Genomic DNA, 25,612 nt, shown 5'->3' on the forward strand with positions numbered 1-25,612 from the left:
ATCATACAAATAAAATTTAATATGACCCAGATTTTGGATCATTTTGTCAAAGGCCGCTAAACAGATTGACATAGGCTTTGAAGGGACATTGGCAAACACAAACCACGACAGTGCAATCAAGATGAGTCTCATTAAAAAGAGCTTGATGCCTGCTAAAAAAAGAAAATCAATATATAATCAAGGATTCTTTCCATTGGGCCACAGACACATCTGATATGTCTTATAAAGAAACCCAGTCAATCAATATTCTCTGTAATGTTTAATACACAATGTCAACAATCAACTGTTTAATGGCTTTAAGTTGGTAAATATAGGCTACAGTGACCTGATTTTATTGGTCAGAGATTTAATAATATATTATAGAGGCATATTGTATCTCAGAAAGCATATATTTTCTGTATGAATCAATGTGTGATGAATAAGAGTTTTGTCAGCTGATGGAGTTTGGACCAACCTTGAAAGCATTGATTCATAGACCAATTTATTTTACAACCAACAAACAAGGCTGCAAATCAATTTTCAAACCAAATGATATGGAGATAAGTATTGATCGGTGGAGGTGTTGGCAGACAAAAAGCACAGTATGAGGCAGCACACTGTGTGTGTGTGTGTGTGTGTGTGTGTGTGTGTGTGTGTGTGTTTCCATGGTAATGGAAAAGCTGAGGAATATGTGGAGCTGAGTTATGTTGCCCTGAAGAACTTGAAAAATAAACACAGGTGCCAGTTATCATCAAGTCTTTGCCAGTGGGACACTGACATTTCATGGCCATTTCATGATGTCATGAAATATACTTGAATGTTTCTAAGTAATTTCAGGTTTCAGTAAGTTCCATCAATGGAGTTTAGAAATGAAATCATTTTAACAAAGTTTGATGTTATTCATGCTAAAAACAATACAAAATAAATAAAATAAACAAATAAATAAGAAAAATCAATAAAAATGTGGAAAAATAGAGGTACACATTATTTTTATTGTGTCATTTCCATTTAAGATGTAATTCTTACAGATTGTCTAAAAAGTATGAAAATGTGATGTACTTATATTTAAAATATTAATTTACTTGTGATTGTGAATAGAAAGTTCAAAAGAACATCATTTATTTGAAATAGATAATTTTATACATGTCTTTATTCATGTCTTTATCGTCATTCAATTTTATGCATTCTTACTGAAAAAAAAAAATTTAATTTCTTTAAAAAAATCTTACTGAATCCAAACTTTTGTAGTAGTGTATAGAAACAGTAGTGTAAATTCTTACTGTATATTTCAGATCAGATTGACAGCACATTTTATATAATTCCCAGACTTTTATTCAGCTATATTCTTTAGTATGGTGATTTTACACACACAAGGCAAGGAAAGTTTATTTATATAGCACATTTCATACACAATGGTAATTCAAAGTGATTTACATAGAAGAAATTAAAATAATCAAAATAAATAAGAATAATTAAAACAGTTTAGAATAAAAAATATATATAAAATACAGTACAAACAGTCGGACGAACAGTGGCACAGTGCTCATTCAGTAAATGCATAGCTAAAAAGATGTGTTTTGAGCCTGGATTTGAATGTGACTACTGTAGGAGCACATCTGATCTCCTCTGGAAGGTGTTTCCAGCTGCGGCTGGCATAATAGCTAAAAGCGGACTCGCCATGCTTAGAGTGAACCCTTGGTATTTCTAGCTGATATGATCCTAATAATCTGAGTGATCTGTTGGGTTTATATTCAGTGAGCATATCTGCAATGTATTGAGGTCCTAGGCCATTGAATGATTTATATACCAGTAACAATACTTTAAAATCAATCCTAAATGTAACTGGGAGCCAGTGTAAAGACCTGAGGACTGGTGTGATATGTTCATATTTTCTGGTTCTGCTCAGAATCCTGGCGGCAAGCATTCTGTATGAGCTGCAACTGTCTTATGGTGTTTTTTGGAAGGCCAGTGAGGAGTCCATTGCAATAATCCACCCTGCTGGTGATGAAAGCATGAACAAGTTTCTCTAAGTCTTGACTGGAAACAAAGCATCTAATTCTTGCAATATTTTTCTGATGATAGTATGCTGATTTAGTTATTGCTTTAACATGACTACTGAAACTAAGGTCTGACTCTAGAGTCACACCAAGATTCCTGAATTGATTTTTAGTTGTTTGACCCCTAGAGTGAAGGTATGCGTTCACCTTGAGAACTTCATCTTTGTTTCCAAATGTAATGACTTCAGTTTTGTCTTTAACTGAAGAAAGTTTTGGCACATCCAACTGTTTACTTCATCAATGCATTGGCACAGGGAGTCAATGGGACTGTAATCGTTAGGCGATAGGGCTAAGTACAGCTGTGTGTCTGCATAGCTGTGGTAAGCAATTTGGTTCTTTCTCATTATTTGGCTCAGTGGGAGCATATACAGGTTGAATAGGAGTGGCACAAGAATTGAGCCTTGAGGGACTCCGCATGTCATGGATGTCCCCTCAGACTTTTGGTCTCCTATACTCACATAATAACCTCTCCCTCCTAAGTATGACCTGAACCATTTTAGGACTATCCCAGAAAGCCCGACCCAGTTTTCCAGCCTGTCCAGAAGTATGTGATCGACAGTGTCAAATGCAGCACTGAGGTCGAGTAGTACCAGCACTGATAATTTGCCTGTATCAGTATTTAAGCGAATATCGCACACACACACATACACACACACGCGTGTTGGACATTCCATCCCTAGAGAAATTTGAATACCAAAATGTATTTATTTTATGCTAAGTATACAACAAATACATTTACATTTATGTACTTAATATAAATACCATGCAATTGTACTGTTGGTATACTAAACTGATATACTTAAAGTATGGTAAATTGGAACAACTAATTTTGTATTAAATTCACTTTAGTTATCTGGAAATAGTGCTGAGGAAATAGTGCTAAAGATTACTTAAGTATATTTGATTGTGCTAAAATGGAACTATTACTAATACATTTTAGGTACATTTTAAATTTCTTGTATTTAAAGAATGATATTATACAGTGATCATACTATCCTTACTAAATGTGATATTAAAACACATTTTAGGCTTAATATTAAGAAATGTGCATTGTGCAATAAAGTCTTGCAAATAAAGTTTAATTATAATATGTGAGTAAATATGTTACAGTTTTTTAATATTGCTCAGACACTAAAATTGGAACTTGAGGCCAACTCAGTGAAACCATTCTCTCATGTACCAAATCTTCAGCTCATTTGTTTCATTTGGGAAACAATGCCATTTAAATTCCACAATCATTTCCCAATTACCTACACCCAATGATCATGTCTGAAAACACTTATACATAATTTGTTCACTTAAAAAATCAAAACATTTGTGTTTTGAGAAAGAAAGAAGTTATTTTTACCCCCTTGCATTTCTGTTTAGAGTGTAAATATATATGTATATACTGTATCAACCAGGGGAAAATGAGGTGTGAATGGATTATCCCGCAGCACACTTGCACTGCTATGGCAGGGAAGACAAGAGGGTCCAAAAGCCAGGGAAAAAAACACAGTGCTACTGGACCCCTAGTAGCTGAGGGTAGTCAGGCAGAGGAGAAGGAAGGCCCCGTGGAGGAGGAAGGCTTTGACACACATCAAAGTCCCCTGAAAAGACAGAGCTAAGAAGCACAGAGTACCATCTAGAAGGAACAAAATCAAGTGGCCAAAGACTAGTCTGTATGTCAGAATTTGGACTTAGACCTTAGCAAGGTTCTGCAGAGGTCACTGCGGGGGAGTTTGAAGTCTAGGCTCAACCTGTTCGGAGACATTCTTTACCAGGAATGCAAAGACAGGTTTTGGACATTTACCAACAAGAAATCTGCCATGCCAAGACAAAAGGGGAGGCGAGAGAAAAAGATCGAGCAGCTGGTTTAGCAGCGGCGTCAACTCCATAAATGCTGGAGGAAAATAAACCAGAGAGGGAGGGTCTCAAAGCCCTGTGGACTGAGATCAGCAGGAGACTAGCCAATATGCGGAGGGCAGAGCGTATCTGAAGGAGGCGGAAGAGGAGAGAAAAGGAATGAGCCAAATTCTTTAAGGTTTGCTAGGCAGCTGCTGGAGGAGGCTAAGTCTGGGAGTTTGGAGGTCACTAGAGAGGAGTTGGAAGAGCACATTAGGAGGCAGTATAGCGACCAAGTGAGAAATGAGTCCTTAGGTTCATCGAGCCACTTGCCTCAGCCAGGTCTCCCTGTATCCAAGTTCGACACCCTCCCGCCAAAGCTCAGTGAAGTTCGACAGGTGGTGAAAAAGGTCAGATCCATATCAGCTCCAGGTCCCAACGGGCTACCTTTCAAATTATAAAAGAACTGGCCGGTAATCTTGAAGCAGTTGTGGGTCCTCATGCAAGTCGCCTGTAAAAAGCTACCCATCCCAAAGGCATGGAGAAGTGCTCCGTCTGTCTTCACCCCCAAGGAGAAGGACTCTAGGGAAATTGGCCAAGTTCTTAGCATAGCATTGCTCAACGTCGAAGGCAAGATTTTCTTCTCCGTCTTAGCAAGAATAATGACCAACTTCTTGCTGGAGAATGGGTTCCCTGGCTTTCCAGGGTGTGTGGAAGCTGTGATGAAGCAGCTGACTGACAGCCTGACGACTGACTGATGCCAGCTCCTGGGAAAACTTAAGGCCTGGTGCTACCACACCACACTTTACCAGAGGATAATGTGGCCACTTAAGTTGTGTGAGATTCCAGTATCCATGGTAAGCAGGCTGGATGGAAAAGCCAACTTGTTAATTCGAAAATGGCTGGGGGTACCGCGATGCCTGTTTGAAACCGGTCTCTTTGGAAGAAACATGCTACAGCTGCCCTTACAGTCAATCACATTGGGCATTCTCCAAAACAGGAGAAATCCAGGCTTGTGATGTAAAGGAGTCCACTGCTCAGTCAGTGAGGGATGCCAATGTCACTGGCCGTAAATGGAAAGCCCATGCTGAGGTCGACCAGGCAATAAGCAGGCTGCAGCAAAAAAAAAGATAATCGACAGAGTTCAAGCAGGAAGGGTAGGCCTTGGGCGTGAAGAAGTCCCAAAGTCCTGGTCCAAGGCAAGCAGGAAAGGGAGGAAGGAGCTGGTCGTTGCAGAGGTGACGAACATGGAGTATGAGCGTCAAAAGATCAAGGCCATAGCTCAGGGGGAATGGATGACATGGGAAAACGTGGTTGCCAGAAACATCAGCTTGGCAGACCTCTGAAAGATCCCGCAGGAAAGGTTTAGTTTTTTTATTAGGGTGACGTACGACACTCTTCCCTGTCCGCGGAACTTAAGCTTGTGGTTTGGCAAGGAGGAATGCTGCTCTCTTTGTAAAACCCCAGGTGTAAGCCTCCACCATATCTTGTCAGGCTGCAAGACGGCACTCTCCCAAGGCCGCTACAGATGACGGCATGACCAGGTCTTGAGAAGGCTGGCAGAGATTCTGGAGAGACAGAGGCAGGAAGCGAGCAGAGGGCACTTTGCACCAGCAGACCATTACATCCAGCTTGTTCAAGAAGGTGGAGGGGGTACAAGCGCCACTTCGAGAGTACCACAGAGATTGGCCCGCTTGATTCAGGACTGCAGTATGAGAGTCGACCTTGGCAAGAAGCTCCAGTTTTCCACATACATCATGAGCACAAGACTGCGTCCAGACATCATGATGTGGTCCAGCAGCTCTAAAGCGGTACTCCTTGTTGAGTTAACCAATCCGTGGGAGGCAGGGGTGGAGGCTACATGGGAGAGGAGGAGGCTGAAATATGCAGATATTGCAGATGAGTGCAGGTAGGCGGGATGGAGAACCACCATTTACCCGGTAGAGGTGGGATGCCGCGGCTTTGTGGGGACATCAGCTGTCCACCTCATGAGAGATCTGAGAGTGTCTGGAGCAAGCCTTCACAAGGCTCTAAAAACTCTGGCTGAGGAAGCAGAGAAGAGCAGCTTTTGGCTCTGGCTAAAGAGGAAGGAGATGTGTACCTAGCACCACCTAGCACAAAGGCATACTGCACTCCCTATTCCACATCGACCATGGTCACACATTGGCATTGACTTCATGACCAACCTTCCCAAGTCAAGAAATCACACCTGTATCTTTGTCATCGTTGACCGTTTCTCAAAAGCCTGCAAGTTGATTCCACTACCCGGACTGCCCACTGCCTTCGAAGCCGCAGAGGCTCTATTCCAGAATGTGTTCCGAAACTTCGGTATTCCTGAAGACATTGTGTCTGATCGAGGTCCCCAGTTTATTTCCAGAGTGTGGCAAGCCTTTTTCAGACTCCTGGGAGTCACCGTAAGCTTCTCCTCAGGTTACCACCCTCAAACTAACGGCCAGACTGAGCGCAAGATCCAGGAGATCGGGAGATACCTGAGATCATATTGCCACCAGAACCAAGACAGCTGGACCCAATTCCTCCCCTGGGCCGAATATGCACAGAATTCACTCCGTCAATCCACCACAGGGCTCACCCCCTTCCAGTGCATCTTGGGATATCAACCACCGCTGTTTCCCTGGTCAGGTGAGCCCTCGGAGGTTCCAGCTGTCAACCACTGGTTCGAGCAGAGCGAGAGGGTATGGGACTCGGCTCACGTGCACCTCCAGCAGGCAGTGTGGAGGCACAAGATTCAAGCTGATCGTCGCCGTACTTCGACCCCGCAGTACCAACCTGGACAGAAGGTTTGGCTCTCCTCCCACAGATCCTGGTGTTGCCGACGTACCTCCTCCTCCCAACCTAGTCGAAGAAGAGCCCATCTACTGAGTTCACACCATCCTGGACTCACGGCGATGAGGTCCCCGGATTGAATACCTCATCGACTGGGAGGACTATAATGGTCCTGAGGAACGTTCATGGGTTCCATGTGATGACATCTTAGATCCAGGACTCCTCACCCAGTTTCACACCGAACATCCAGATCGACCAGCTCCCAGAGGTCGCGGTAGACCTCATCGTCGTCAGGAGCCGCCCATGGAGGGGGGGTACTGTCAGGGCTTCACCAGATCTGCACACTCCGCCCACTCGTTCACTCTCCCCTGATTACTGATTCACCTCACCTGCACCTCATCATCATCAGCTCCCTGTATAACACCACTTCACCATCAGTTCACTGTCTAGTCTCATCTTTACCAAGACACGCAAGACTCACTCCCAAGACTTACCTGATCTACTTACCTGCGATACTCATCTTCAGTCTGTGTTCCTGTTTACCATCTGCCATCACTGCTGATCTCCTTCATCTTCCGTTCTCCAGCCTGGTCTACCTCCATCTGCAAAAGACATTCAGTTATTTCTCCAGCTAAGTTCTATATTCATTTCCACATTGCCATTATCAACTCATCTATACATCTGATGGTTCCATGCTTCTGTTCTAAATAAAACTACTGTTTATTCTACTCACCTGTCTGATTCATCTCTAAACCTGACAAGATGCAAAAGCCTCTAAGTGCCACCTGAAATTTTCCTCTAGAATGATCATTTTTATAAAGCTTATATATTTAAGTTAAGTAATTTCACTTAAATTACAATTAATAGGTAATTTGCATTGCCATTTAAGTGAAATTATTGAACTTAAATATACAAGCTTGATAAAAATGATCATTCTAGAAGAAAATTTCAGATGGCACTTAGAGGCTTTTGCATCTGAACTCTTCATATATATATAAGTCAGAAACTAAAGCGCTTTATTCAATACAGATTTCACAGTAGCTTCACAAAAGTAACACATTCCAATTCTGCAGTAAAGCAGCTCTAGCGAGTGTCATTATACAGCTCAAGTCAGTTTAGTATTGATTCAGTTCAGTTCCATACCTGTGTAAAATACATAAATTGTGCATACATACAGTATACAGTGTAATTGTGCATATGACAAACTCCGGTACACTCCATTGCACACTAAACAAGCAAAAGACACAATATATTAGTGTTTTACATTTTTTACAGGCGTGTATGTGGCTAATCATTTGATATTTGTAGATAGAGTTACTACGCAAAAACACAATTTTTAGAAGAGTTAAAATAGTTTTGAATGAAGTGTTTGCTTTTGAAAGATATGTGTCACGACTTGTGTGTAGTGTTTTGAGAAATGGAGCAGTTTCAAAAACTGTGTGTAAGCATTTTTAAAGAAAAATGAAAAACTGTAATGGATTTGTAGTATACCTAGTATGAAATAAATATATTTTAAATACAATTTGGTATAGTTTTTTTTTTTTTTTTTACTTTCTGCAAAAACATAATTTAGTATACTTTATAAGCTGTTTTGCTCTTGGGGACCAAAAATAAATAAATAAAAATGTCCCCACAAGGTCAACATTTCTGGTATTACTATCCTTGTGTGGACATTCGGTCCCCACTCCACAGGGTTTACCAGGACCACACAAACAGAGGAGAGAGAGAGAGAGAGAGAGAGAGAGAGAGAGAGAGAGAGAGAGAGAGAGAGAGAGAGAGAGAGAGAGAGAGAGAGAGAGAGAGAGAGACCATCTGACACACAATCCATCTCCCCATGATGCTCTGGATTTTATCAACACTGCAGCAGATGGGCTGTGAACAAGAACAGAGTGATATGTGTTAAAGCGAACACTGACGCGGATACACACACATTTCATGAATATTGCGTGCTTTGACTCATCGGAGACCCCTACCTTCTTTGAAATAAGTCTTCGACTTTGGCAATCGTCTAGATAGTCATCCAGACTTCATGGCAAACCTACCGAAAGCACTCCTCTGGGGAGTTTCAGCTCCAGACTCTGAAGAAGTGAGTGAGGGAGAAACTTTGCACTGAGATACTCCCACTGCACATCTGCCCCCAAAGCCGGGGAAAATGAACAGTGCTAAAACTAGCTTATGAGACAGCATGTGAGCGTCTCAATTTCACAACCACAATTGACATCTGACACAGTGTTGGAAGGCTGACATCATTTTTCCATTTAATTTTAGAATGTTGCATTTTTCCATTATATATTCCAAAAAATTGCCTCTCACAAAGTTGACAACAAAATGAGAGATAAAATGTATAATGTGCAAACTAATCATGTGTAAATAAATCAACTACATGAAAATGTAGACAAAATGGTGGAAGCTTATTTCTGCTATTGAAATAAAAAAGCTGAGTAAAAAAAAAGTGACACGTAAAGTCACAATTCCAACTTTATTACGCGCAATTCAGCATAAAAAGTCAGCATATAGTTTTGTATAACTGTGAGATATAAACTCCGCAATTGTGAGAAAAAAAGTCAGAATTGTGAGATCACAATTATCGTTTAATTTTTTTATTCCGTGGTGGAAACAAGCTTACCAAACACATATGACAAGTACATAAATTATATTTAAACATAAGTCAGTCCAGCCAAATTTTTGCTCTGTTGACCATAGCATAATTTATCTCCTCTGAGCCTGCATGTCTGTCAAAATATTGACGTTGTGTACCAAAAACAAATCATAGTTCACAAGTGTGGCATATCCAGATGGTGATGAGAAAAGGGATCAAATTTGTCTTGGTTCATCATCAATCATTCTGAACTGCTGCCGCTGTCAGACTTTTTTTGATTAATGATTCTATGATTTTGCTCTTTATTTCTATTTCCTGTATGTTAATGATGTGGTTTAATGTTCCACTTCTATTCAAAGACTTTCTTCTTGACATCCATCCAAGTTGACCTGATTTCTTTCATCCTGAACTCAAAATCCTGGTTAAACGATTTGATGTTGCCAATCCAGGCGGGTTGAAGGTTTTTACTTTTTCAAGGTTGACTGACATCAATCAAGACCAAATAATTTATTTTGTACAAGTCAATATTGGTTACAGAGGTGGATATTGATTGAAGGGTCAATGACATGCTCATTTTTGTCTGAATCTGAAACTTGTTAAAAAATACATAGAGTATTCATACAAACAATGCATATTTTTAATTTCTGAATTATTTTTAGACAGTATGTGTTAAAATCAAAAAGTCATACAACTCTCCTGATATCATAATGCAGAAATACCTCATTAAAAGAATGAAAACTATTTAAAAAAGACCTTATTAGTTTGGCATGATCTTTTATTTCTGTTGTCTGTTGTTTGTTTTTCAACAAAACTGCCTCACTGCTTATTAATGTCTGAAAAACCTTTGTCCACCAAATCAAAGTCATGTGGTGCTGCCAACATGAAAAGAAAAATAAATATGAAACAGTATGAAATATCATAAAGAGGACCCCGCAGACCATCATAACTGCATGTCAAAGTCAGTAAGTCTCTTAAGATATCAAATAATTGGAGCCTTTTATGACAAAGCAAGGTTATTAAATGCCATGCGGTGCAACTCCCCTAAAACATAATAACATATGAATTAATAACTGATATTTGCGTGACATTTGTAACACTTTTTTTTTTTACTTCAAAAATGTATTTTGAAACATTTTTTTTTTAACTAATCATTAATACATGTCACAGTTATGCTAAGTTAAGTCTGTTTTGTTTTGTTTTCAAGGACTTTTAGTCCATTTATCATGGTTCCTGTTTGCTCCTTAGTTGTCATGGCAATTCATTATTTGATTAATTAGTGCACTCCCTATTTCTGTTCATTGTGTGGTGGTGTTTGTGTTTCGTGCACACTGCTACGTTGCCTTTCTTGTTGGAATGATGTTTCTGTTTTTTTCAGTTTTTTATGAACTCAATCTTCATCATCTTTATCTTTATCGTCATCTAAGTAGCATAATGAGACTTATGCTACTTTATCAAGGCCACTTTATATATATATAAAAAAAAACATATATGTGAAGAAGAAAACAACACTTGCCCTAAAACAGTCAAACTTGGAAGATGTGTTCTCAAGGGTGTGGTTTCTTTTCAAAATCTTCAGAAAACAACAGCCTGATAGTGATGATACTGGGATTACTCAGAATCAACTTAAAAATGAAAACAAGTCAAAGCTGCTGCCAAAGATAGCCTCACAACAAATAACAGATCAGCTTCAACAGAGGAAGAGCTTTCCAAAGACATCAAAGCATATACAGTACACCTGATAGAATCGATGACATCTGCGAGATGTTTAGATGGTGAAGGGCACCTGGTCCTCTCCACACCTGTACGATTGTTTATAGAATTGCTAAACCTGCGAGACAGAGGTTTGAGGTGATGAAAACATAATGCTAGCACGTCAACGTGTGCCAATCATCCCTCAAAACTGGCATTTTCTGTATACTGTCCTAGTTAGAATTGCTGAAGGCAAAAATGTGGTCAAAATGAAAACCAAGAATTCAGCAACTACTTCTCAGGAGATTAGACAAGCCACCTTAAGGGAATTGCAGCAATGATTCCTCAAAGTAGAGCAGCAAAGGGGGAGAAACTAAATACGACAATGTAGTCAACATTACGGCATCATGGAGACAATGTTTTAATTTTGCTCTAACCATAAATTACAGACTTCAATGTGATAATGTAGTTATGTAATTCTGAGTGAAATAATTTTTTCAGGCAGTTAATCCCCCTAGACACCATGTCACTAGTTTTCTGAAATGAATTTTTCTCTGCTTCTAAAAAATAAATAAAACACTTGACAAGTTTCACACCTCAAGCAAAGCGCACTGACAATTAAAGAGTATTTATATAAAACTAACAAAGAGCCCTTTGAGTTTAGCAGACCTCGATGGCAGTTTTCTTTGGATCAATTCACAGTGTCTTTGAGAAACGATTAAGTTGTCAGTAAGCTGCACAGTGCAGAGATTCTCTGATCACATTTGGCTCTGTCACTGATACAGTAACACCTCTGAGAGATGGAGGATTTGAAGGTTTAAAAGAAATGTATTTTAAATTGAAAAATAGTAAAATAATAATTAAACCTTTGTTGTTTGCAACATATATTTTATGTATTTTAAAACTATTTTCTGGTCAGAATGTTTTTTGTTGCCATATGGGGTGTTTCATTACTGCATGAAGACCCTGGCCAGACTGATGACAAAAAACATACGCTGCCATTTAACCCTTCAAGGTCTAAGGGGTTTTAAGTCCGCCAGGCACTATGTTAATATTTTGGCTTCTGGAAGGGTCAATTTTCATAGCAGAGTGAAGAGAGTCATATTTCTGGATTCTATAGACCCTCAGCTATAAGGTGGATGCATTGACAATACACTTCTTGAGACACTTGTATGGGTTCTGATGTGATATATCACCAAGAAATACAAAAAACGGAAGTTCAAATTTTTGTTTTTTATTATATAAAAATAGTAAACCATAATGAATAAGGGATTTTACATCAAATATTGATTCCTAAAAGGGTTTAGAACACCTGTAAAAAATTGGGTGAAAAAATATAAAGAAACAAAATAAATATTTACATTTCTGTGACTGTAGTCACCATACGTTTTTTGGGGAAAAACAGAATATTAGGTTAGGTTAGGTTAGGTATACTTTATTGTCCCAATGGGACATTTGTTTTGGGCTCACGAATACAGCCACTGCATTGTCAAACATATAAAACAAACACATAATATAATAACAGAGAAGAAAGATACACATTTACAATCAAGTAATTGGCCAGAAGCGGTGCTGTGTAGAAAAGGGCGAGCGGTCTGGGTCCTGTGTTCAGCAGAAGATGTAGGCTACTCGGCTGCTCTGGGGTTTCCTGATTTAGACTAAAACACACAGATTTTTTTATTAGTTTACATTCCCACATATCAAAAGTTGTACAGCCTTTAGTACAATGTGGTAAATAAAGATTAGCTATTCATCATCATGTGTGTATTTTTTACATCAAGTAAAGAGTCATAGAACTTCTAACTACAAAATTAGTATTTCTATTATCATAGCAATGATGTAAAGTATGATATTAGTAGGCTATCATGTAAATGACACTACTTTAGTAAAAATGATGTAAATGAGAAAATATGAGTAAATACAATGTCTAAACCAAACCCCCTCCCCATTTCAGCTTTATGTAGACAAATAGTACAGGCCTTAGATAAGGCTTACTGCACCATTATTTCTGAAAAGCTACAATAAAATTTCCCTAAAAGCATTACAATAAAATAGACAAGCAAAGTAAACGAAATATAGCTTATTACTATGCAAAAAATGAAGATGTACTACATGCGGCCTAATCTGCAATCTCATTTTAGCAATAAGCTAATGTACTACCGTTTATGTAGCAGACAAAGGCCCATGAATTTGTAAATCTACTTACTAATAGTAATAGCGCACATTATTTGATTACTTCACCGTTATTTCTGACAATAAAATAATTTTAATAAAAAAAAATGACACAATACATATTAGACAATATATTATCAGCAATATTGCCTTCATACTTACTCCTCAAATGGATCGATTCCGTCCAGAATTTTATCCTCTTCATCTGAATCATATCGGTCTGGATCAGATCCGTTATCACTCTCATCGCTCTCAAAAAAAATCATTGCAGCAGCAATTGCTCGGCACGAGTCGGCTGTGAATCTTCGTTTGACCATGTTGATTTTCTGTAAAATCTAACCAGTACAAAAACGTCTATCTCCACAGTAACCCAAATGTATCATGTCCAAAAACCGTATATAAAATGATTGTGTCTGAGAAGAAGACGCGCGAGATTTATTACAAACCCCTCCCTTTTTTACGTTCCTAGGACACTGTTTGTTTTATATGGGTCTGTGATTGGTTCACACACCAACAGCATTATATATCATTTGATAGGGTAAAGTACCAGTCCTCTGTTTTGCGGTAAAATGCTATAGATTTGCACTCAAATACGGAAGGCTTAATTTTTTTTTTATTTTTTTTTTTATTAAATGCTTGTAGAAGATCGGAAGGCTTATCATTCGCGGAAGTCAACACAGTTTACTCATTATTACGCAGACGAATGTCAGCTTTTTCATAGAAAAAAAAGTAAGTTAATACCTTATTCCATTCCGAAGCTATTAATAGATATGTCAGGCATGCGCACTTTGACGCTCTAGAGCGTCAGTCGACTTTGAAGGGTTAAAGGGAGTGTGATTGCTTCCCAAGGCAACATTTTTCAAATAGTAAAAGAAATAATAGAGATTGTCACTGCCCGCTGTGTTAGTGGTTTCCATTTTCTCCAGACTACAGTGCGGAGATTGTGGCACGGCTCTGTGGAGAGGGATCAAACCGCTTGTTTTCAAAGGGATGTGCAGGAAATGACTCTTCAAGTTAAGTGGTTCTTTTTGGTTGATGCTGGATGCGTGCAGGACATGGGGCCGCATCGACCTTCAGGCACGTGCTATGTTTCTAGAGCATTACTGGACTGTGGGGGACTCACACTTGCAGAACACACACATGCAGACATAGCTCAAGGCCACGTCTTTTGTGTTGTGTCTAAACAATATTGTGGATTTGAAGGTGGGAATATGAATTCTGCAGTACACCACAATGATCTAATTCCTCAAGACCACACAAGAAGGTACAGTGATGTTTTGTTTCTTAGACCTGGACTTAAACTGATCCTGGAATAATTGGACTTGTTAATGTGAAATATCCAGTCAGTTCCATTTCATAGATTTTCAGGTCTTCAAATTAGATTGGCCGAGTGATTGGGCCTGAGACTGTTTGAATCACTCTGTTTGTCCATGTTTGTATTGCAGAGAGAATATTGCAAGTTGGCAATTTCGGAACTGTAAGAAAAAATTTTGAGTAAAATTTTTCAGTACAATCAACTTGGATGTTTAAGTAATTTCCACTTAAATAACATTAAACTGACTTTTAAAAAATGAGTTTCAATCTTGTAAAATGTATAAAAGTGAATAGACTGGGTAAACTCAGCTTGATCTGCCGGTGATTTGATTTTGCCCTGCAGCTCAGGCTGGAAACCTGTACATATATCTATCCTGCTTCCTTTACAAATTTGCGGGAACCAATCACAAACTGGCTTATCCACCTGGCGCGCTATTGGTGGGTTTAATCCAATCCAATTCCAGAGCCGTTATGCCTCTGTCCTTGTCTGGCTATCGCCAGACCAAGCTCAATCTTTTAAGACTGAACATTGGTCTGGGGAGTCCGCTATGTATTGTCACGGGGCGAGTGAGCGAGAGACGAGGATTCAAGTGCAGAGGAAATTTAATTAACAAACACAGACAAAAATACAGAAAACTCAGAACTCAGATAATCAACAGACAGGAACATCAAAGACAGGTAACTCGGACAACGAACCAGCACAAGACTACAAACACAAGGAGGCTAAATAGGGGAACAACAAAGGAGGGTAACGAGACAGACAGGTGGGACAAATTAACCAATAATCAGATAACAAGATGGGAGGGGCTAGACAATAGACAGGAGAGCACATGGCACAAAACAACAAACACCCATGTGCAGCACAAGACAGAACAGACACGTGACATTACCCCCTCCTTAAGGAGCGGCTACCAGACGCTCCACTAGGGACGGGAGGGACAGACCAGGGCGGGACGGGAGGGACGGGAGGGACGGGGGCCAGGTCCAAGAAGGGAAACAGAAACAGGGGGTAACAGACTCAAAGGGGCCAGGGTGACACAGACAGTACATCGGGGGAACAGGGCGAAGCAAACAGTCCATCTGGTGGCCGGGCGAAACAAGCAGTACATCGGGTGGCCGGGGCGAAGCGAACAGACCGTCGGGCGGCCAGGGCGGAGACTTTCCCTCGGGCGGCCAGGGCGGAGACTTTCCCTCGGGCGGCCAGGGCGGAGACTTTCCCTCGGGCGGCCAGGGCGGAGACTTTCCCTCGGGCGGCCAGGGCGGAGACTTTCCCTCGGGCGGCCAGGGCGGAGACTTTCCCTCGGGCGGCCAGGGCGGAGACTTTCCCTCGGGCGGCCAGGGCGGAGAAGACCCCTCGGGCGGCCGGGGCAAAGCGAACAGTCCATCCGGCGGCCAGGGCGGAGACTTTCCCTCGGGCGGCCAGGGCAGAGACTTTCCCTCGGGCGGCCAGGGCGGAGACTTTCCCTCGGGCGGCCAGGGCGGAGACTTTCCCTCGGGCGGCCAGGGCGGAGACTTTCCCTCGGGCGGCCAGGGCAGAGACTTTCCCTCGGGCGGCCAGGGCGGAGACTTTCCCTCGGGCGGCCATCTTGTCCGAAGACACAGGCTCGGCAGGCGTGACGTGAACAGTCTCTGTAGCGGCCATCTTGTCCGAAGACACAGGCCCGGCAGACGTGACGTGAACAGACTCGGCGGCGGACATCTTGTCCGAAGACACAGGCTCGGCAGACACCACCGGAACTGGGACCACCGGAACAATTATGGAGGGAACCCTTCTCCTCCTCCTGTGTCTTGAGACCACCGGAATTGGGACCACCGGACTCGGGACCACCGGAACTGGGACCACCGGAACTGGGACCACCGGAATAGTCACAGAGGAGGTCTTCCTTCTCCTCCTCCGTCTCCGGACCACCGGACCACCTCCTCCGATCTGATCACCGTCTGACATGGTGCTCTCCTCCTCCAAAGTCCTCTGAACACATCTGGAGAAATATTCAAATAGGGAAATGGAATTTCCCTTCTCCTCCTCTGAAGAAAAAATCTCGCTCCGCTGAATCCACATTTTGGCTGGTTCGTTCTGTCACGGGGCGAGTGAGCGAGAGACGAGGATTCAAGTGCAGAGGAAATTTAATTAACAAACACAGACAAAAATACAGAAAACTCAGAACTCAGATAATCAACAGACAGGAACATCAAAGACAGGTAACTCGGACAACGAACCAGCACAAGACTACAAACACAAGGAGGCTAAATAGGGGAACAACAAAGGAGGGTAACGAGACAGACAGGTGGGACAAATTAACCAATAATCAGATAACAAGATGGGAGGGGCTAGACAATAGACAGGAGAGCACATGGCACAAAACAACAAACACCCATGTGCAGCACAAGACAGAACAGACACGTGACATGTATTTTCTACTGCACAAGAGGCGTGATCAACGCCAACAGCGATTGGATAGTCCTTCAACCAATCAGACCAATGGTCCGGGTGAAGTATTTTGCAGAGCGGCGTGAAAACTCCAGGCAGGAAATGTGTAACCAAACGTGTTGATCAGCAGTTTGCAGAGGCAGCAATGGAATCGAGCGATTTCTGCAGGTTGTGCAAAAAAAAAAACATGAAAGTTAATGGTATTTACACCCACTCGAGCGATTTGTTTGCTAAAAAGAAGCCATTGAGCATCGTCGAGAGGTTGAAAGGAATTGGAAAAATCGCTCGCTTCCATTGCTGCCTCTGCAAACCGCTGATCAACACGTTACGTTTGGTTACACGTTTCCTGCCTGGAGTTTTCACATCACTCTGCAAAGTACTTCACCCGGATCGTTGGTCTGATTGGTTGAAGGACTATCCAGTTGTGTACAGAGTCATTTGAACTATGCCCGTTGATCTTAATCTTGTGCAGTAGAAAATACATAGCAGACTCCCCAGACCAATGTTCAATCTTAAAAGATTGAGCTTGATCTGGTGATAGCCAGACTAAGAAGTTAATGCATAACTTTAGTCATAACTTATTGATTATATAATTTTTTATAGTGTTTTTGAACACGTATTAAAAGTATATGTAGATAAAATATCACCATAAAGGTCAACCCCTAAACCTAACCCTTACGGGTGCATGCAAACATCGTACTAAAAAATGTATGAATAATTCAATGCTATCTCACGACCAATTCGTATGAGCGAGTAAAAGGTGGCTAATTCGTACGACCTCACTAGTACGAATTCGTATGCTTTATCTAAACCCCAGTGATGGGTAGGTTTAGGGGTGGGGTCAGGGGTATGCAAAAATCGTACGAATTCGTACGAGTGAGGTCGTATGAATTCATACGAATTAGCCACCTCGTAAAATTCTTACGAATTGCCGTGAGATCGGGTTGGAATAATTCATACATTTTATCAACCAAATAATTAGTAACTCCTTTAGAAGGATGTAGTAACACTTGAGTCATTAATTTCCAAAATCTTACAAAAGAGTCAGAAGCTTAGTGACTTCAGTAATTACTAGAAAGTTATCAAGCTTTTCTCTTTAGAATACTGATTTTGAAGGATGTAGTAACACTGGAGTCATTGATTATTAGTGGGTTACCATTACCTTATACTTTACATTATGCATTGTTCACATAATTATGAACCTGAATACAGTAGTTCTTAGTAGTCCTCTGTGAGTTACTGATTAGCTAATAGTGAACTACCACATTCAACTGAGCGCTATTACTTACTAATTCATTAATCAGAATTTCTTGTTAGTTAATATTAGTTACTAGAATGTTAATAGTGTGTTACTCATTTGTTCCTGTGTAGTTATTCATTAATGACGGAACAGTATTCAAAGTGTTACCAACTATTTTTCAAGGTGACAAAATCGTATTTATTCGTACGATGTCATTTGAATGGAACCATCGTTTTTTTTTTTTTTTTTATGAAAAAAAAAATGAAGGTCCACCCCTAAACCCAACTATCAGTAGGCAGCAAGTAGAATGTATGGAAATGAATGAATGAGATCATATTCATTTAAACCAATTAGCCACCAATTCACAAATATGGTCATGAATTAAGAATTCACTCCCACTCCCAAGTTTAATGAATTACCATGGCCATTACTTAACTAAAACGAGGTAAATAATTAATGAAATGCGGCAAGGAATTAATCAATTTTGGGAACACATTTTTAATTTGTGGCCACAATATCTATATTTTCTTCTGCTTGTCATGTGTGGGGCTCTGCAGCTCAACGATTCACATTATTTTTACTATTTTTGGAACTATTTTGGCAGAGAAAAAATAGACAAAAAACTGGCAACATTATGTCTAAAATGTAAAGGACCAAAATGAATTTCTTATTTATTCAACAATTGTCTCCAAACACTCCAAATCATGCTGTTGGTTGTAATATCAGCATATCAAATATTTAGAGAAACAGCACTCTTGCTTGTGTGATATTGCTTAAATATATAATTTGCTCATGTAGACTAGACTTGCTCAGAATCTGTCCAGTTACATTGGGTTGCACAAACTAGCCTTGCTGATTTGTTTGGATCAAGTTGTTTTATAGCATGTAGTCGTAAAGTGACACAACTTTATATGTAAACCATTTTACATGACAACTGTAGGACTACATGAATGTTTACAGTTTGCAAAATATTTAAACATATTTGGGTCTCAAAGGGATATGGTAATAATATCCACAGAATAAGAAATGAAAAACAACAAGAGATGAAGAGAAAGCAGGAGGGAGAGTTCAGCACAAGCAGAATAAACAAGAAGCGACAAGTGATGACATGACGTCTAATAGAGAGAGAAAGGCTGTTCTTGTCACAACCTTATTTTTCGTAGAACTACAAATAGAAGAGAAACTGACTATGCTTGTTGAAATATTTCTATTATAATTTACCTCAAACAAAATCTGACATTCAGTGACAGTTGTAATTCAGTCTTATAATTCATAATTCAGTCTTATACAAGTGTAGTTTGTTACACATAACCAGAAAAATGCTTGCCTGCAAAGTGTTCTGTGGGCCTACAAAAAGACTTTCTTTGACTGTCTGGTAATAATCCACAATTTCTGTCTACACAATTTTGAGTGGTTACTACTTGTTCACCAAATCCTCTGTTATAATAAAACTCAATGGTCAGTTGCCTTTAATGGTCCATGCTTGCGTTTCCTTTGAATCTGAGCAGAAAAGATGATTACATGTCACCCTTCGTGAGATGTTTGCAGAAACTATATAGGCATTGTTTGTGGTTTTTGCACCACTGGAGAGGGGCAGACAGTTTCTCAGTCAAAAAAACAAATCATCCAATTTACTAAGCTCATCAAGTAAATTGGCCATTTTGATATTGTATTTGTTGTAAAAAAAAAAAAAAAAAGAAGAAGTATGAAACCACTTAAAGCAGTTTGTTCCTGGTCCATGGGACTCAAGCCAGTATGTGTCTACCAATGACAGAGCCCCAAACACAACAAACAGCTCTGTTTCCCATGAGAGCCCTTTCAAGCCAGAAAGCCATTGCTTGTGCAATTTATTTTAATAGAACAAAATGATCATGCCACAGAAATATGTCCAGTGATTAAATAGAAAACATGGGCCAACATAGGCTTGCCAAAAAAACAAATAAACAAAAAAATTAAATAGCAAACCTTTTAATGTATTTCAAAGTTGTCAAGCAGCATTTTGTTGGTACAAATTGTTTTACTGCTGTTTTTCCAGTTAACAGTTTGCTGTCTCAAATTATATTTCCCAAAAGTGACATCAGATGAAACAGGGAAAATAAGAGGAAATCTGGAAGTTATACTCTTAAAATGCATTCTTCCCCATAAAGCATTTCAGATTCCTTTAAAGAGAACCACCCCACCTAATAAAAACAATGTTTACATTCAAAATGGGATTTCCTGAGACCTTCTTACATATTCATCTTTGAGAAGATACCAAAGCCATTATGTAAATAAGACAGAACTGAATCAAAGGAACAATATGGAGCTATTCACATAGAATGTTTTGTTGCATTTAAAAACAGAGAATATGTGCAGCAGACTGAAATAAACTGTGCTAAAATAAAGTTTAAATGTTTGTCAACGTCCGGTGTTCTCCATTTCGCTATATGCTGCGTCTCACACAAAAATCCATGAACCGTGTAGGCCTAACTGTATAAATGACATTTTTGTGCTAACGTTTTAATAGCGTTATGAAAGACCAGATAGCCTAACGTTTGTCTTTAATGTTGAAAACATTACCCTGTAAGCAGGGATAAAGCTCTGTGACTTGAGATAAAATACTGAAAGTCACAAAGTACATTGACTTGCATATTCAGTCATACATTACATGCTCAACAGATGTAAATGTTGATAAATCTAATAGGCATATTATTAATAATCCAATCAAATACAATTATACATCTAATTACAGGATTAAGGGGGGTCAATTTTATAATTAGGCTTAGATCATTAATATAGATATCACTGTACCCTGAGGTTAAGGACCATATTACTTTCACAATAAGGACATGTTACTACAAGATTGGGGAGTAAACCATTCGGCCATTTCTAAGAGGCCTTTACTATAACACTCTGTGAAGGCTCCTGTGAAGGAACTTTGTTAGATGCTCCTTTCTCTTTTATCTCCCTTAAGGCGTTCACTCATGTTTGACAAATTGTCTTTATTCAGTCATTACAGGAGTGTGGGGATGTGGGCCTCTAGCAATGCACCAGGCAGGCTCGGTTCAGACGGGAGTGAAAAAGTAAGAAAAAAAACATGTTGTATGTTCTATGAACAGCCCAACTGATTACTTAAACACAGGTAATTACTGCAATTTAATTTCCTAAAATACAAGTATTGATAAACCCTGTTTTAAATGTTTTCAAATATCCTGCTATCATTCAGAGGCCAATGCAGGTGTCCTGTCTTTCATAGCCCCTTCATGATAAGATCGACCACCAAGCATAAAAGGTGGGTTCAGGACCCTAACAATGGTCTGTTCCACCTGGGTGGGCCGGCTGTGCTGGAACGCGCCAACATGAGCCAGAGGGGTCTACCTGCTGAGACAGGAGCCTAAGGCTCTTGCTGATAGGAGACCCACATGTGTCGAGTGACGATGGCATGACCTTGGTTGGAAAAGGTGGAGGAACTGCCAACAATTATCTGCATATCTGGTCTGATCATATTACTTGAGTGCCATTTAATATGCATGCTACACTAAAGACAGATTCATCATAATGCCCCTACTAATGAAGAGTTTTTTTATTCAGCTTATTTGATGAAAATTTCCTGAAGCTTAATACACTGTGATCCCCAGCAGGTTCTTTTAAATAAGCTCTTGTGTTGTGCTGTTCTTATTACTTTGCATCAGTGCACATTCTGTGTGATATTGTGCTGATTACAATTCTGTGTCTACACATGGTGAAGAAAAGAGATTCTGATGCCCAAATCAGTTTGTTCAGTGATCCTTAGCCAGCATGTGCTGAGTACCAAAGTGTTTCAGCTTACTGAGTCACGGACATGGCATACAGGCTTTATATGTTACTGAAATTTGCGTATAGTAGGCACTTTAGACTCTACCCTATTTCAGTAACATAATAAAGCTCAGAGGTTAGATAATGGCCAGCAGTTCCAGGACAAGACTATGCAGTGGTCTCTAACCTTTCATTTCATGTCAGAAAGCTGATACTGCCACCAACTGGTCAAGATGTTACATTGAATGTTGGATGCCTTTTTTTTTTTTTTTTTTTTACAGTGACAGTTAAATGGTTACTATGATTATGTGACTATAAATGCATTATGTGTACAAAATTTACAAACAAATAAATTAAATTAATCATTTATCAGCATACCACCATTCAATAGAGAAGAAAAGACAGTTGCAACTTTCCCTCGGATATCGCCATAGGGAAGACTATAGCAAATTCTTTAAAGGGATAGTTCACCCAACAATTTAAACTTGCAGTTAATGTAGGCCATCCAAGATGTAGGTGTCTTTTTTTCTTCAGTAGAACAGAAAAGAAGATTTTTAAGCCAAAACCGTGGTTCTTGGTTATAATGCAACCCAATAGCTACAGTCACTTTGAGAAAAAAAACATATATATACAGGCAAAACAAAATGAATATGGCTCCTGGTGACACATTAAGGTCTTATGAGGTGAAAGTGCAAGAAACTGAACATGATTTATTTACAACAATAATCCACAGCCCCTGCATCACGACAGTCTTGAGCATGAGCTTCCTGATGCATTATGACGTATGCGCAGGAGCACAGCTCACACATGAGCTGACGCTGTGTTTGTCGAACGCCAAATGGGTTAGCGGTCAAAAACACGCTAATTCTGACCCATTTGGTGTTCGATGTTATGTGACAGGAAGCCAGTTTGGCCTTTTATAGAGAAAATAAACATGCTTCAACAAAGAAAAAATTGGCTTGAAAATCAGAATCAGCAATGAAAAATCATGATTTCCAAAGGGGGATAATTGCTGTGTTGCATCTATCAATAACTCCCCAACGCATTTTTACTTTAATAAGAGAATCCATTATCAGTCTTCAGCTTTTAATGCAGTTAAAGTAATGTGTTGTTTATTCAGATCTGGATATGAGAGTAAATGAGACAACTTTTTTTCAAAAATGTTACCTGAGTGTCAGTGTCCCAGAGTTGCATGAGGCCTTTGAAGGGGAGCGATTAACAATGACACATGGTAATGTTGTAAAACAGTGTAATGTAATGTCAGCATAACTGCTTGTGCACTGGTGTGCAGCGGTAACAAGCCAGGGGAATGGTGCTTTATAGCTTACCTACACAATTAATCAGGGAATTATGTCAAATGGTAAAGGCAGCTGGCACGTTTATGGCCATAGGCCAGATTTTTGCATATCAAGCAAACCTTCAAAATGGGCTGAAGTAGTTTTTCCATTTTTATGTACTGTAGTGTGAAGTGTGTTCATCACCAACTGCTAGCTATAGCAACTCGCAGAGCAGTCTGAGCGTTTGAGTGTGAATGTTAGCAAATGACCCCCAGATGCCCCTGGTGTCTCAAAGTTTAAACAGAAGTGTAATGCAGTTAACAAGACTGAATACATTTTGTGGAATAAATGCTAGGCCGTGTAGTCTGCTAAACAGTGTGGGTGGATCTGGCTGACTCGATGGATAATTAATATAGAGATGCTCTTGAAAAAGAATGGTTAAAAGCAAAAGAACAGAGAAATAAACAAGCAATGGAAAATTATGCCAGGTTGGGAGAATCAGAAAACAGACATTATTGGAATATTAATAATGTATATTTAATTAATAATATATTATATTTAATTATTTAATTAATAATATAGCCTAAGGGATAGGGATAGTTTACCCCAAAATTAAAATTGTGTCATTATTTATGTTCCAAACCTGTATGACTTTCTTTCATCTGTGGAACCCAAGAGAAGATTTTAAAGAAAACTGAACAGTTAAATGAACTTTATTACTATACCATACTTTGAAAAAAGTTACGTAAACTCAGTAACTGATCATATTAAGCTAAACTTAAACTGAATGAGCTGCAGCAGATTTCTAGTTCCCAGCATGCTTTGTGTCACACTGTATAAGGAAGGTTTCTGTTAAGTAGTTTTACAGGGGTTATATGTGGTAGGCTAAGGTCGAGGAGGAACTGCAGCACTGTTTGACTAAAAATGCAGTATGATGTTTAATTGTGTAAATGTGTGAAGTGATAATATTTTTGCTAATTAATTACATTAGCACATGCATGTTTTTGTTAACTAGCAATATTGTTAATATCTTTATGCAATCAAATTATACAAGTTTGTTTAGTCAATCATTCAATTTAATTAAAATTAACATGTGTATGTTATGTGCTTTTAGTCATTGTTAGGCAATAAGGTGTCAAGGCAGTTTAACATTTATGAATTGGCTCTAGTCACGAATTCCATTGTTGCCTCCTGTAGGCAGTTTTTTTTTTTTTTTTTTTTTTTGGTAAAGGAAAGAAACTAACATTTTTTGGTTATCATTACAGAAATGATGTTGATTGCTGAACCCAGAATATTCCTGAGCTGAACAGCGTGAGACTGGTGCAGTTTGCATGAAATAGATCTGTTAGGTTGACATCGCATCCTGCTATGCTTAATATAAAAGAAACTCTAACACATTCCACTGAGGGAGCTCATTCTCCTTCAACGCACATGATCCCAGCACAATGAGATAAACCTCAAAAGAGCTAATTTTCAGAGCAATTTCTGTCAGTTTCTTATGTGCGAGCTTTAAAAGTTAAAATTTAAATATTATGCTAATATGCAGCGGGATTGTCGGTTGCAGACGGTGTTTTGACAGGCTTCATAGCATGATCTCTTCTCCTGTCATGAAAACGGTAGCCCACCACGCACGCAAATCCGTATGCAGAGGGTGCAGTGACGTCCTTTTGTGTTAAAAATGAGCAAGAGGTGGCGCTATTTCACTGAAAATCTATAATTATAATCTCTAAGCATGTTGCGGCATGCAAACAAAAACGAAAGTCTTTAGTCTTACAAGTAGCTATGTTATGCTTGAACCAAAGAACAGTTGGGGAGAAAATCACTGCTGCTAATCAGAGAATGCATGGAAGAGGAAAAACATCGCAACTGCGTGACATTTCCGGGTCCTTCGTGGAGATTTTATTTTAGTTTCAATTCAAATCAAGCTAAAAGTGCTTTGTTTTGGACACACTGTACAGAAGATTTGGTCAAGTGTGTTATAGGTTAAAAACACGTTTCGATATCAGTTGACCAATCAATGCTTGAACATGCAAACACGTGATCTTGTGCTCAGCTTCCTTGTGAACCTATAATGTTTGTTTACACTGGACAAGAGCATGTTATGCATTAACTGCCATCTGTAGAGTAATGTTTCTGTCAACCGTCAGATGATTTCTTTCTCGTCCCAGGTGCAGCAGGTAGGCCACGGCAGACAGTCTGTTTTTAGGATGAAAAAAAATAAATAATATATTTAGTTTATTCACAATGCATTGTAGGCTAGTTCATGATTTTAATATTTACGAATGCAAAAATTGGATTAGATAGCCTAGATACAAGAACGGACATTGCACTCGTGCACTCAGTTGTAACTGTTATATTTGTTTCATAAACTCATAATGTTATTGACTACCATTCATCTGTTTTTTCAGACCCAATGTTGCCATGTTAACAAAAACTAAAAGTATAAAGTAAAATATAAATATTAGACTTGAACAT

At 39.5% G+C, this 25,612-nt stretch overlaps 1 protein-coding gene across 1 annotated transcript in view; it reads left to right on the forward strand.

Annotated features, from left to right (window-relative positions):
• Positions 1–24,865: 24,865 nt before the first annotated feature.
• sts (steroid sulfatase (microsomal), isozyme S) overlaps positions 24,866–25,612 on the forward strand; it is a 32,653-nt gene continuing 31,906 nt past the window's right edge. The window contains exon 1 of the mRNA XM_084402838.1: positions 24,866–25,314. The gene's annotated coding sequence lies outside the window, so the exon portion shown is untranslated. The remainder of the gene's footprint in view (positions 25,315–25,612) is intronic.

The sequence above is a fragment of the Rutilus rutilus genome, assembly GCF_951802725.1.
Source record: "Rutilus rutilus genome assembly, chromosome: 2".
Taxonomy (NCBI): domain Eukaryota; kingdom Metazoa; phylum Chordata; class Actinopteri; order Cypriniformes; family Leuciscidae; genus Rutilus; species Rutilus rutilus.